A 14591-nucleotide genomic window follows, 5' to 3' on the forward strand; every position below is an offset into this window, starting at 1 on the left:
ACTCTTAGCGCTCCACTAGCAACGGATGCGAGTCACCGAGTTTGATTTCAACTTCGATTTCACTTGCCTCAACTGGTCTTTGCAAGCATATATACACACACATATATATATATATACACACTCACCTACATACATGAGAATATCTACACTACAACAACACCAGCAGCAATAACCATCAAAAGTGAATATTTGTCTTTGTTTTCCTATTTCTCTGTTAGTGAAACCTTGCACTAAATAACTACATGTATGTAGATTTGTACATGTTTGTGTGTATAATTATATACACACACATATATATATACCTATGTATATGTGTGTATATATAATGTGACGTGCGTCATTTTTTTTCTCCTATAAATGTGATTTATATCTGTTTTTTCAATGCTTGCATGGGTTAGATATCGTTTTGTGTATATATAAATATATATACATACATGTGCACACACACACGCATATATATATGCACACACATATATATGGGTACAAAAAATTCAGGGTGAATACTTGATAATTGTAAGCACCTGTATATGCCGTTTAGTGGTGTAGGTGATAGAGTATATTTATCAAAATAAAAACATGATGCAAAGGATTTAGTGGTACATATGTTTCTGGCTTTTATTAGACGGTTTATATCAATGCATAATTGATGTAATTTGCATGTCAAAATTATGCATTGATATAAACCGTCTAATAAAAGCCAGAAACATATGTACTGCTAAATCCTTTGCATCATGTTTTTATCTTGATAAATATATATGTACAGTTGTGCATATATATAGTGTATGTGTGTATATATACACATGCTTTACACAAATATACAGACAGATGTTATATATAATATAAACACCTGCTCATAAGAGATCAGCCCCTTTAGTATTGTAAGTGGTCCCTAAGAAGAATAAAAAAAAAAAACCCGGGAGGACTACTTGGGTCCCCCTACCCCCCACTTCACATCTTTAAATCTCCACAACCGTTCAGTGTAACGTATATATACATATATATATATATAAATAAAGGAAACTTTTGGAAAAGTTTTTAAAAAAATAATAATAAAAAAGAAAGAATGAAAGAGAGTAAAGATATCCTAATGTACTAAAGAGAAGGTGGGGTGGGGTGCTTCCACTAAATGAAATATGATATTGATGGTTATGATTATGATGATGATGTTGAAGCGGATTATCATTATCGTTACTATGATAATGACGATCGTAATAAAGACAGTTTTTTAATTTTGGAAATAAACATGTATTCTTTTTCTGGATTCGTGTATTTGGCTTTTTTTTTTATTACTTCCGCTTTAGCAAAGGCGGAGGTATTGTTTTCAGTTGCATTTGTTTGTTCGTGGACAAGATATCTCAAGAACCACTGGATGGATTTGGATGAAACTTTCAGGGATGTTTGGCCTCATGGCTGGCACGAACTGGTTACATTTTGGGATCAATCCAACACTGGACAAGGATTACTCTTACCTGTTTCAGTCATTTGACTGCGGCCATACTGGAGCACCGCCTTTTAGTCGAGCAAATCGACCCCAGGACTTATTCTTTGTAAGCCTAGTACTTATTCTATCGGTCTCTTTTGCCTAACCGCTAAGTTACGGGGATGTAAATACACCAGCTTCGGTTATCAAGCGATGTTGAGGGGACAAACACACACATGCATATATATATATACGACGGGCTTCTTTCAGTTTCCGTCTACCAAGTCCACTCACAAGGCTTTGGTTGGCCCGAAGCTATAGTAGAAGACACATGCCACGCAATGGTACTTAACCCAGAACCGTGTGGTTGGTAAGTAAGCTACTTACCACACAGCCACTCCTACGCCTATGGATTCTCAATTATTTTTTACTTAATTTTTGAGAGAATAACTTATTTACCTAAGCCTTAACATAATCTCCTCCGAAACGGTTACCTTGTGCAGCAATACACAGGTCTCAGTGTTCCTGCCACTTTTGGAATCTGGCCTGGAAGTTGATTTCCATAAATGAGTCGAGGGCCTTGCATTTCGGCAATTTCAACCAATCACTGGCGTCTATTGAGTTAAAAAGCATATTCATACGGCACAGAATGTTTTGTACCTCAATGGACGTCAGTGATTGGTTGAAATTGCAGAAATTGAACAACAAATATCTTACAAACTGTAGAATTTTCTCAATAAAGCCAAGAGAAAAAGATGTTTTTTAAACACATTCTACCAGTATATGAAGTTTAAAAGTGTTTAGTTACGTGGAAATTATTTTAAAAACTGCCGGTCAAACCGAAAAGATCTGAGGCACCTGTGCCTCTTGAAACATTGTGTATGACTCATTGCCTTGTTGCCATAAGCTTGCCAAAGAAGCTCGATGTCTCTAGTAGACTTCCAAAGTTTAATGCAAAATCTCATGTTGACTCTTTGTTCCAACTCCCTCTTTTACTCGTTTCAGTCATTTGACTGCGGCCATGCTGGAGCACCGCCTTTTTTTTTTTTTATAATCGAGCAACTCAGCATTGGTTGTCAAGCAATGCTAGGGGGACAAACACACACACGCATATATATATATATATATATACGACGGGCTTCTTTCAGTTTCCGTCTACCAAATCCACTCAGAAGGATTTGGTTGGCCGGAGGCTATAGTAGAGGACACTTGCCCAAGGTGCCACGCAGTGGGACTGAACCCGGAATCATGTGGTCGGTAAACAAGCTACTTACCACACAGCCACTCCTGCAGACTACAGCATCCACGTAATCACACAAATTTCGCAACATGTGAAGTAAACAGTGATGCTACTCAGCCTCATGTAGGTCACTGCTGGCTCTTGGGGTGCATGCAACCATGTGTTGCCATGCTACAGAATTAGTCTCTTTTACTTGTTTCAGTCATATGACTGCGGCCATGCTGGAACACCGCCTTTGAAAAAAATGCTTACAGCACCTAGGTTTCCCAAGCGGTCACCCATCTAAGTACTAACTAGGCTCGATGTTGCTTAACTTCGGTGATCGGATGAGAACCGGTGCTTTCAACATGATATGGCCATAAGCAAAAGTCTGGGAACTTTTCGCTACCAGCTCACAGCACAAACATTTGACCACTATAAACGAATCATTTATGCAGTCTGGTCAGCAATGAATTGCAGACCCGGCGTGCTAACGTTTCTGCCAGCTCGTCACCTTTCACAAACTGAAATATTACAGGTAGACATGTTCCAGCAAAAACTATGGGACAACAACGGAGACATAACCACAATCTTTCGCATATAGTGAGAAAATTACAAAGTGCACCATATGTACTTATTAAACAGCCGCCAGTTTACAATAAAAGAGTGTCAAGCAAAATATATTCTTCAAACTCGCCTTTAAAATATTTTATGAATGGCTTACCTGTGAGTTACCTCCCCGGAAAAAATGTTTTCGTTTGCAGAGTTCTCTCCCTTAAACTTTTTATCAGGTCGTCTATTTTTTCAATGAAAAGCTATTTGAGTGGATCCTAGAAAAGAACAAATTAACGTTTATATATTTATTACTAGCACTATCGCCCGGCGTTGCTCGGATTTGGAAGGGAAATAACTATATAAGCATTTTTAGAGAGTTATAGCCAAAAAATAGCAAAAAGATGCATTAAAATGGAAAAAAAATGATGGTAAATTTTTTTTTAATCGTTCACTCATCGTAGACATTTTTAGAGAGTTACTTCCCTTATATAATAGCGAAAAAATGCATTAAAATGGAAAAAAATTATGGTAAATTTTTTTTTAAATCGTAGACGCGCGCTAATGCCCAGAAGGGCTCGATATGAGTCACGACTATAAGATACCCGGTTTTGGTTAAACTGCACCGCAAAATGTGGGAGTAGTTAGGAATCTAAATCGTAGAAGACAGACACCACACAACTTCTCTTTATATATTGTAAATTACGAGGTACATGGCTGAAAATACTGAAGAAGCTTGTACTTGGAATGTAAACTTTAGTTGGACTTAGTTTTACACTGTCCATTAGACAGATGACAACAAAATGTAAGCATTTGGCAGGATTGGTACGGTTCTTCAAGTTATGGGACAACGAATTTTTATTTATTTATATACTCTCTCTTTCACTCGTTTCAGCCATGCTGGAGCACCGCATTTAGTCGAGCAAATCGACCCCAGGACTTATTCTTTGTAAGCCCAGTACTTATTCTATCGGTCTTTTTTGCCGAACCACTAAGTGACGGAGACGTAAACACACCAGCATCGGTTGTCAAGCAATGCTAGGGGGACAAACACAGACACACAAACATATATATATACATATATACGACAGGCTTCTTTCTACCAAATCCACTCACAAGGCATTGGTCGGCCCGGGGCTATAGCAGAAGACACTTACCCAAGATGTCACGCAGTGGGACTGAACCCGGAACCATGTGGTTGGTTAGCAAGCTACTTACTACACAGCCACTCCTTATATACATATTAGAGGGAAATCACTATGTGAACACCCTTATGCTAGAAATAGATCCGCTATGGTCTTACCACTAAAAAATGTTCTCAAGAAAAATTTAGCAAAACAACTTTTATAAATTTTATATATATATATAGAGAGAGAGAGAGAGCCTATGCATTCACATTAATTTCGTTTAAGTAGGTAACAATCTCTGAGTTGATTATATCGACTCCAGTGCGTAACTGGTATTTAATTTATCGATTCCGAAAGGATGAAAGGCAAAGTCGACCTCGGCGGAATTTGAACTCACAACGTAACGCAGACGAAATACCTATTTCTTTACTACACAGAAGGGACAAAGGGATTAAGTCGATTACATTGACCCCAGTGCGTAACTGGTACTTATTTAATCGACACCGAAAGGATGAAAGGCAAAGTCGACCTCGGAGGAATTTGAACTCAGATCGTAAAGACAGATGAAATACCTATTTCTTTACTACCCACAAGGGGCTAAACACAGAGAGGACAAACAAGACTATATCGACCCCAGTGCGTAACTGGTACTTAATTTATCGACACCGAAAGGATGAAAGGTAAAGTCGACCTCGGCGGAATTTGAACACAGAACGTAACGGCAAACGAAATACTGCTAAGCATTACGCCCGGTGCGCTAACGTTTCTGCCATCTCGCCGCCTTTAATTATAATAATAAGGACCGCAAGAGACAAAACCAGTAGCAAAAGAATAGCAGCAGCAGCAATAGCCACAACATTTGATTATAAGTTATTTCCTTGTGCGTTTCTTCTACTTTGAAACTGTTTTCTGTGTACTTTGCAGATGAGTCAGTTTTATAATTAGAAAACATTTCAAGTTCCTGTGGGAATGAAACAGGAAAGAAAGGGAAAAAAAATATATATTTATATTTCCACCATGAAAGAGTTATTAGAGCTATTTAAGCACAGCCACACACACTCATGTTATTACTAATTTTGCCTCGGACCTCAATTTTCACCAGACAACTTAGAACATAGTCAGGTTGCTACAGTGAGTTGTCTGACTATCTGTCTCTCTATATTTTCTATACTCTTACTCTCCTTTACTTCTTTTACTTGTTTCAGTCATTTGACTACGGCCAGGCTGGAGCACCGCCTTTAGTCAAGCAAATCGACCCCGGGATTTATTCTTTTGTAAGCCTAGTACTTATTCTATCGGTCTCTTTTGCCGAACCGCTAAGTAACGGGGAGGTAAACACACCAGCATAGGTTGTCAAGCGATGTTGGGGGGACAAACACACACATATATATATATACATATATACGACGGGCTTCTTTCAGTTTCCGTCTACCAAATCCACTCACAAGGCTTTGGTCGGCCCGAGGCTATAGTAGGAGACACTTGCCCAAGGTGCCACGCAGTGGGACTGAACCCGGAACCATGTGGTTGGTAAGCAAGCTACTTACCACACAGCCACTCCTGCGCCTATATTCTTTTGTTTCAGTCATTTGACTGCGGCCATGCTGGAGCACCGCCTCTAGTCGAGCAAATCGACCCCAGGACTTATTTTTTGTAAGCCTAGTACTTATTCTATCGGTCTCTTTTTGCCGAACCGCTAGTTTACGGGGATGTAAACACGCCAGCATCGGTTGTCAAGCGATGTTGGGGGGGGGGGGAGACAAACAAACATGACTGAAACGAGTAAAAGAGTAATATCTGCTTTTCAATAAAGTATATAGCTTCCGTCTACCAAATCCAGTTACGAAGCTTTGGTCGGCCCGAGGATATAGCAGAAGACACTTGCCCAAGGTGCCACGCAGTGGGACTGAACCCGGAACCATGTGGTTGGTAAACAAGCTACTTACCACACAGCCACTCCTACACGACAGGCTTCTTTCAGTTTCCGTCTACCAAATCCACTCAGAAGGCTTTGGTCGGCCCAAGGCTATAGCAGAAGACACTTGCTCAAGTGCCACGCAGTGGGACTGAACCCAGAACCATGTGGATGGGAAGCAAGCTACTACCACACAGCCACGCCTGCGGTAGATTATATTCGGACATGTAAATTAGCGTCGGAAATCTTTCCCAGGAGAAAAGCATTATTATGAGCGTTTGTTTCTAGAATAAAGGTTGTGATTATCCGCCAATATTTTGGTACTACTTAAGAAGAGTGGGCCCGGTTCGTACATCCGCGCAAGCTAGTCGTGACTAGTCGATCATTACTTTGAGTTTTTCTGTTTTATTTACTTTGCTAGGTAGTTGTAGGATCGACTAGTCACGACTAGCTAGCGCGAGTACGCACCGGGACGAAATACCTATTTCTTTAATACCCACAAGGGGCTAAACACAGAAGGACAGACAAACGGATTAAGTCGATTACATCGACCCCAGTGCGTAACTGGTACTTATTTAATCGACCCCGAAAAGATGACAGGCAAAGTCGACCTCGGCGGAATTTGAACTCAGAACGTAAAGACAGACAAAATACCTATTTCTTTACTACCCACAAGGGGCTAAACACAGAGGGGACAAACAAAGGGATTAAGTCGATTATATCGACCCCAGTAACTGGTACTTATTTAATCGACCCCGAAAGGATGAAAGGCAAAGTCGACCTCGGCGGAATTTGAACTCAGAACCTAACGACATGCTAACGTTTCTGCTAAGCTCGCTGCCTTAACAAAATATAGTAAAAAAACATCGTATTTATTGGGGAGATGTACTCGCATAGCAATTGATTTGATCTGAGATTGTGTGCTGGAACGAAAACAATTGCAGCGTGGAAGGTGTTTATAAGCCATTTAAGAAACACACAAAAGCCGTTCGATTCACTTCAACATTTAAGTTTAATTTGTCGAAATCTCAGCACAGATTTTATCGACGAAAATATTTTGGCAAATTAAACTTAAATGTTGAAGTGAATCGAACGGCTTTTGTGTGTTTCTTAAATGGCTTATAAACACCTTCCACGCTGCAATTGTTATCGTATTTATTATCCGTTTGTTATTGATATAAAAAAAAATAATTTACTCACGAATTTCAATAAGAAACCTGGTGTCGTCCATCTTCTATAAGTTTCTCAGAATTTCCAACTCGTAAATTGTTTTCCAAATGAATATCAGTTAATCTCGACCATTATTTTCATTCAAGAAAAAGAGTCATTCGCATTTATGCGTTCTACCAAAGAATGGTGGAATATCTTCTCACAAAGTACATTACTTTCGGGTTGTGTTCTTCAACCAGAGTTCCATAAAAATCCATCAAAGATTCTTTAAATTTTTACCGAAGAAATTCATCACCCTGGAGTTCCATTTGCAAAATTAGCCATAAGGGGATGTCTGTGAAGATTAAAATCTTCTTTCCTAGCTCAAAAGCCATTAAATCTGGAGTTCAGTTCTTTTCTCAGCTCATTTAAACTCTACAACAAAATCATCATATCTAGACGTTGACCCGTGAATGGCTAGTGAGGGGAAATGGAAAGCCATCACCAGTCCCGAGTTGATTATTCCAAATTTGAAAACCTTTGATGCGAGAATACCTCTCATGGATTAACTGATTTTGTTTTTACAATTTTAAATTATTTAAATGTGTAGAGATAGCCACGAGGAATGCAAGGTTACAAAGTCAGTGATCTTTCAATTCGGGAACAAATTTGTATCTTTTCGGTTTGACCGACAGTTTTTTCTAGCTGTGTCATATGAAATTGTCTCCCATAATTATGACCCTAGTATCGATCAATTGCATTTCAATCTGTTTTAGGGTAGGGAGAAGGGTATCTTTTTTCTTCACAAACGTAAATACTTTTTTCTTCACAAATGTAAATAAACCCAATCTGTTTCTTAAACGAGCGACATATTCATACGGCACAGAATGCTTAACTCAATAGACGTCATTGAGTGGTTGAAATTGAAGGAAAAAAACAACAAATATCTTCCAAACTATAGAATTTTCTCAATAAAGCCAAGAGAAAAAGATGTTTTATAAACACATTCTACCAGTATACGAAGTTTAAAAGTGTTTAGTTACCTAGAAATTATGTTAAAAAACTGCCGTTCAAACCGAAAAGATCCAATTCTTCCTTTAATTTGGCACGAAAGCTTATCTTTGACCCAACCATTGCTGGGGCTCCGTCCGTTGCTTCACTGACGAGTTTTTCAAGTGGAAGACTCAACTTCGAGGCTGTTTTCTTCACTTCTCCATAAATTTTATATCCCATAACTGTCTTTCGTTGACTGAACAGTAATTCTTCGATGATATTAAATGACTCAATACCATATTTGAAAATTGCCAGTTGAATCGAATCGAACATGTCAGAGCTTAACCAGTGAAAAATACAAAACCAAAATGTCTTATTTAAAATTTTTTTTTTCTGTGAGCGTATATCTGCTGCAATTTCTTCAACCCGTCTTGTTTTGGTCCTGCGAGACAAACTAATCTTGACAAACACACCAAACTTTACCAGACACAAAATTCCAGCCATTAATAAAAGACTTTTACAAGCCGGAATAATTTTTTGAATGTTTTGTCACTCGTAACATGTACAATCTTTTTGAGTCTTATTTAAATTCTTGGTAAAAAGCGTATTTAGACGGCCGACCTGTTTCTTGAAGGATTCCATTTCTTGATGTGTAATGTCATTTCATATTAAATTCTTTAAAAGCGAAGATTCAAATCGTACTATATTTCCTTTGTTCGCTATTTGTTAAATTCGCAGGCTCTGCCATCAATAATGAACAGAATTCTACTTAAAAACATAATTAAAGGTAAAGTTCCATTACATGTACCGAACAAGAGGTTCTGCGAGCAACAGATTTCCTTCCAGTAAATGTTTGTTTCAGTTTTCGGCACTGTCCCTGACGTCACTTCCTCTTAGTCATTATCCATTGGGGGGTCGATAAACGGGGTCAGCTAAATTGGGTCAAATGCAAAAGGGGATCGAAAAGGCGGCGAGCCTGCCAATTAGCGCGCCAAACGAAAATGCTCAGAGGTACTCCGACCGCAAAGACGTCCCGGGGAAGCGAACCTCCCCAGGACGTCACGGCGGACGAAATACACCTAAGCAATTCCGTCCGACGCGCTAAACGACCGGGCCAGCTTGCCGCCACTGAAAAATTGTGTAATTAAGAGATATTTAAGTTTAAAAAAAAAGAAGAAAAATTGAAGGCTGTACGTGGAACTAGACATAGATATTCTACCATTATCCCCATAACATCCTTTAACTTTTTCTCTCAAAATGGGTTTTTTTTCTTCAACCCAGTTTTGCTTTCGCTTCTATTCAAAGCAGAATGCTTTTGCATCCAGACTCTCCTAAAAACCACACATATATAATATAAATTTATACATACCTACGTAAATATGTATATATACATGCATATATGGGTACAAGACATCAAGAACACAACGAGAAACGAACTTTTGGGGGGACAAAAAAAAAATACAGATATACATATACGACGGGCTTCTTTGATCCCACATCAGGTTGTATTGTCCCCTCTATGTTCGCCCCTTGTGGGTAATAATAAAACAATTAGCGCGCCAAACGAAAATGCTCAGAGGTACTCCGACCGCAAAGACGTCCCGGGGAAGCGAACCTCCCCAGAACGTCACGGCGAACGAAATACACCTAAGCATTCCGTCCGGCGTGCTAAACGACCGGGCCAGCTCGCCGCCACTGAAAACTTGTGTGAAAATAACACATTTAAGTTTAAAAAAAAAAAAAAAGAAAAAAAATTGAAGGCTGTCCGTGGAACTAGACATAGATATTCTACCATTATCCCCACAACATCCTTTAACTTTTTCTCTCAAAATGGGTTTTTTTTTCTTCAACCCGGTTTTGCTTTGACTTGTATTCAAAGCAGAATGCTTTTGCATCCAGACTCTCCTAAAAACCACACATATATAATATAAATATATACATACATACCCACGTAAATATGTATATGGTACAGGATATAAAAAAAAAAACGGGATCTTTTCCTTTTGAACGGCACTTTTCAACACAATTTCTAGTTAACTAAACACTTTTAAACTTCGTATACTGGTAGAATGTGTTTAGAAAACATCATTTTTTCTCGGCTTTATTGACAAATTCTATAGTTTGTAAGATATTTCGACAATTTTAACCATTACGTCCATTTAGGTAAATAACATTCTGTGCATAATGAATATGTCCCTCGTTTAAGAAACAGATTGGGTTTATTTACATTTGTGAAGAAAAAAAGATACCCTTCCCCCCACCCCTAACTAACCCTAACCCTAAAACAAATTGAAATGCAATAAATCGATACTAGGGTCGTAATTCTGGGTGAAAATTTCATATGACACTGCTAGAAAAAACTGCCGTTCAAACCGAAAAGATCCAAGATGTTTTATAAACACATTCTACCAGTATACGAAGTTTAAGTGTTTAGTTACCTAGAAATTACGTTAAAAAACCGCCGTTCAAACCGAAAAGATCTTAATATAGAATAATAGTTGCCCTAGTATCGATCTACTGCATTTCAATCTGTTTTAGGGTTAGGGGTGGGGGTAAGGGTATCTTTTTTTCATCACAAATGTAAATAAACCCAATCTGTTTCTTAAACGAGGGACATATTCATACAGCACAGAATGTTTTTTTTACCTCAATGGACGTCATTGATTGGTTGAAATTGTTGAAACTGAAGAAAAAAAACAACAAATATCTTACAAACCATAGAATTTTCTCAGTAAAGCCAAGAGAAAAAGATGTTTTATAAACACATTCTACCAGAATACGAAGTTTAAAATTTTTCCGTTACATAGAAATTATGTTAAAAAACTGCCGTTCAAACCGAAAAGATCTTAATATAGTATAATATAAATATACATACACACATGGATGGAAGCACTCCGTCGGTAATGACGATGAGGGTTCCGGTTGATCCGATCAACGGAACAGCCTGCTCGGGAAATTAACGTGTAAGTGGCTGAGCACTCCACAGACACGTACACCCTTAATGTAGTTCTCGGGGGATATTCAGCGTGACACAGAGAGTGACAAGGCCGGCCCTTTGAAATACAGGTACAACAGAAACAGGAAGTAAGAGTGAGAGAAAGTTGTGGTGAAAGAGTACAGCAGGGATCACCACCATCCCCTGCCGGAGCCTCGTGGAGCTTTAGGTGTTTTCGCTCAATAAACACTCACAACGCCCGGTCTGGGAATCGAAACCGCGAGTCCGCTGCCCTAACCACTCGGCCATTGCACCTCCACATACACACATACAGTGTATATTTATAAGCATTGCAAAAACAAAAGTGGCAATCTTTCGTCTCTAGTAGACCTTTCCGTCGATTTCCGTAAAAAAACTTCTTTTTTTTTTTTTACATATGGGCTTGCGGGAACTTTTGAAGTAATGAGAGCGAAAGAGACTAAGAGAAAGCGATTGTATGACGAGGGAAGTTCTTTTGAAGTTACCGTGCATGTGAAGCATTGATGTACATGTGTGTGTGTGTGTGTTTGATGGGGTGTGTGAGACAGACAGTATGTTGTGTAAGTGAAGTGCTTCTGTTAGTGTGTGTGAAGAGACAGAGTAATGTGTGAAAGAAGGAGATAACTGAAATTTTTTACTCGGTGTATGTGTATATGTATGTATATTACTTCAAAAGTTCCCGCAAGCCCATATGTAAAAAAAAAAAAAATTTTACGGAAATCGACGGAAAGGTCTACTAGAGACGAAAGATCGCCACAAAAGTCCATTTGTGACTTATAAACCACGTTTAAGATTCTCCCTGCATTTGCAAACAGCCAATAGCAAAAAGCTATGTGGGAGACTTTCGTAGCGACAAACTGTTATAAGGCTGTTGGTGGTGAGAGCTCGGAGGAGGCCTTGAAGTTGGTGGTGTTAGCATGAAGTGTTACGAAAGTGTGTTTGTGGGACACAGACGCTCCACTTGACCCTCACCACTTAAACAACATCCGGACACATATACACACACTCTGGCAGAGAAAATAAGAAAATATACAGATTTAAACGAAAACCTCTGACTGTTGTTGTATAGGTCTTCCAGTTGTGACCGTCCTGTCTTTTATTCTGGCCTTGTGTATCTAGGACTACATTATGTAATGTACATCCTGTACACTTATGTTCAAAGGTCTTCCAGTTGTGACCATCCTGTCTTTTATAGCCCAAGGTCAGTCCTGATCTAGTACACCTATGTTCAAAGGTCTTCCAGTTGTGACCATCCTGTCTTTTATTCAGGCATTGTGTATCTAGGACTACATTATGCAATGTGTCCATTTTGGTTGTATAGCCCAAGGTCAATCCTGATCCAGTACACCTATGTTCAAAGGTGCTCCAGTTGTGACCATCCTGTCTTTTATAGCCCAAGGTCAATCCTGATCCAGTACACCTATGTTCAAAGGTGCTCCAGTTGTGACCACCCTGTCAGTCCTGATCCAGTACACCTATGTTCAAAGGTGCTCCAGTTGTGACCATCCTGTCTTTTATAGCCCAAGGTCAATCCTGATCCAGTACACCTATGTTCAAAGGTGCTCCAGTTGTGACCACCCTGTCAGTCCTGATCCAGTACACCTATGTTCAAAGGTGCTCCAGTTGTGACCATCCTGTCTTTTATAGCCCAAGGTCAATCCTGATCCAGTACACCTATGTTCAAAGGTGCTCCAGCGAACTGCCATGCTTCACGGTAGTGAAACATGGGCTGTGACTGCAGAGGACATGCATAGACTTGAAAGGAATGAAGCTAGCATGATCCGCTGGATGTGTAATGTCAGTGTGCACGCACGACAATGGGTAAGCACCCTGAGAGAACTGCTGGACATAAGAAGCATCAGATGTGGTGTGCAAGAGCGACGCTTGCGATGGTATGGTCATGTACTGCGGATGGATGAGGAGAGATGTGTGAAGAAGTGCCACTCCCAAACAGTTGAAGGTATCAGGGGGATGCTGTGACTGCAAAGACCCGGGCTGCTTCCTGCACCAGTTCCGCATAGCCCCCTGCCCATTCAAAGTACCTTGGATTCCAGAACATCCCACTGTGCTTGAGGAGACCTGTTGAGTCAAGTACATGAACATGAACGTTGAAATAAATATCAATGGAAATAGTAGTTGTGATACGTGTGCCGGTGGCACATAAAAAGCACCATCCGAACGTGGCCGATACCAGCGCCGCCTCGACTGGCTTCTGTGCCAGTGGCACATAAAAAGCACCATCCGAATGTGGCCGATGCCAGCGCCGCCTTGACTGGCTTCTGTGCCAGTGGCACATAAAGAGCACCATCCGCACATGGCCGATGCCAGCGCCGCCTTGGCTGGCTTCCGTGCCGGTGGCATGTTAAAAGCACCAACCGATCGTGGCCGATGCCAGACTCCCCTGGCAGGTGGCACGTAAAAAGCACCCACTACACTCGCGGAGTGGTTGGCGTTAGGAAGGGCATCCAGCTGTAGAAACTCTGCCAGATCAGACTGGAGCCTGGTGCAGCCTCCTGGCTTCCCAGACCCCGGTCGAACCGTCCAACCCGTGCTAGCACGGAAAACGGACGTTAGATGGTGATGATGATGATGATATATATATACAACTCTAAATAAGGGCAAAAGAAAAAAATTTCTATGGGTATAGTTTTTTATGACTATACCCACTCTGATTTCTGTCGACTCCCTCAGCCCCCTTCCTAGCAGGCACTACTCCTTGTTCTTTTGACCTTAGATATACAAAGATTTGATAAACTAGTCTATATATATATATATATATATATATATATGTTTGTTCCTTCTCGAGCCATGCCTGGCTCATTAGGGCCGGTTTCTTTGGCGTATAGGTTCCCCACCTGTACGGGACGCCGGTACATCGCAGGTGAGCTGCAAGATGCAGGAGGAAAGAGTGAGAGAAAGTTGTGGTGACGAAAGAGTCAACAGAAGTTTCGCCATTACCTTCTGCCGGAGCCGCGTGGAGCTTAGGTGTTTCGCTCATAAACACACACACCGTCCGGTCTGAGAAACGAACTCGCGATCCCTCAACTGCAAGTCTGCTACTCTAACCACTAGGCTATGTGCCTCCACACACACACACACACACACACACACACATACATACATATATATATATATATATATATAAAGTTAATTCAAACAAGAAAGCACAAAAAAACACAACAACGCGAGGACGTGGAACAAATATAGTATTATTGGACGCTCAGGAAAGAAGGAGGGTTTAA

At 40.1% G+C, this 14591-nt stretch overlaps 1 non-coding gene across 1 annotated transcript; it reads right to left on the reverse strand.

Annotated features, from left to right (window-relative positions):
- Nucleotides 1-2905: 2905 nt before the first annotated feature.
- Nucleotides 2906-3024, reverse strand: LOC115230750. The gene has a single exon (XR_003883459.1). It is a non-coding gene; the product is annotated as a 5S ribosomal RNA (ribosomal RNA).
- Nucleotides 3025-14591: the final 11567 nt, after the last annotated feature.

This window comes from Octopus sinensis, unplaced genomic scaffold (assembly GCF_006345805.1).
Source record: "Octopus sinensis unplaced genomic scaffold, ASM634580v1 Contig16299, whole genome shotgun sequence".
In the NCBI taxonomy this organism is placed as follows: Eukaryota; Metazoa; Mollusca; class Cephalopoda; order Octopoda; family Octopodidae; genus Octopus; species Octopus sinensis.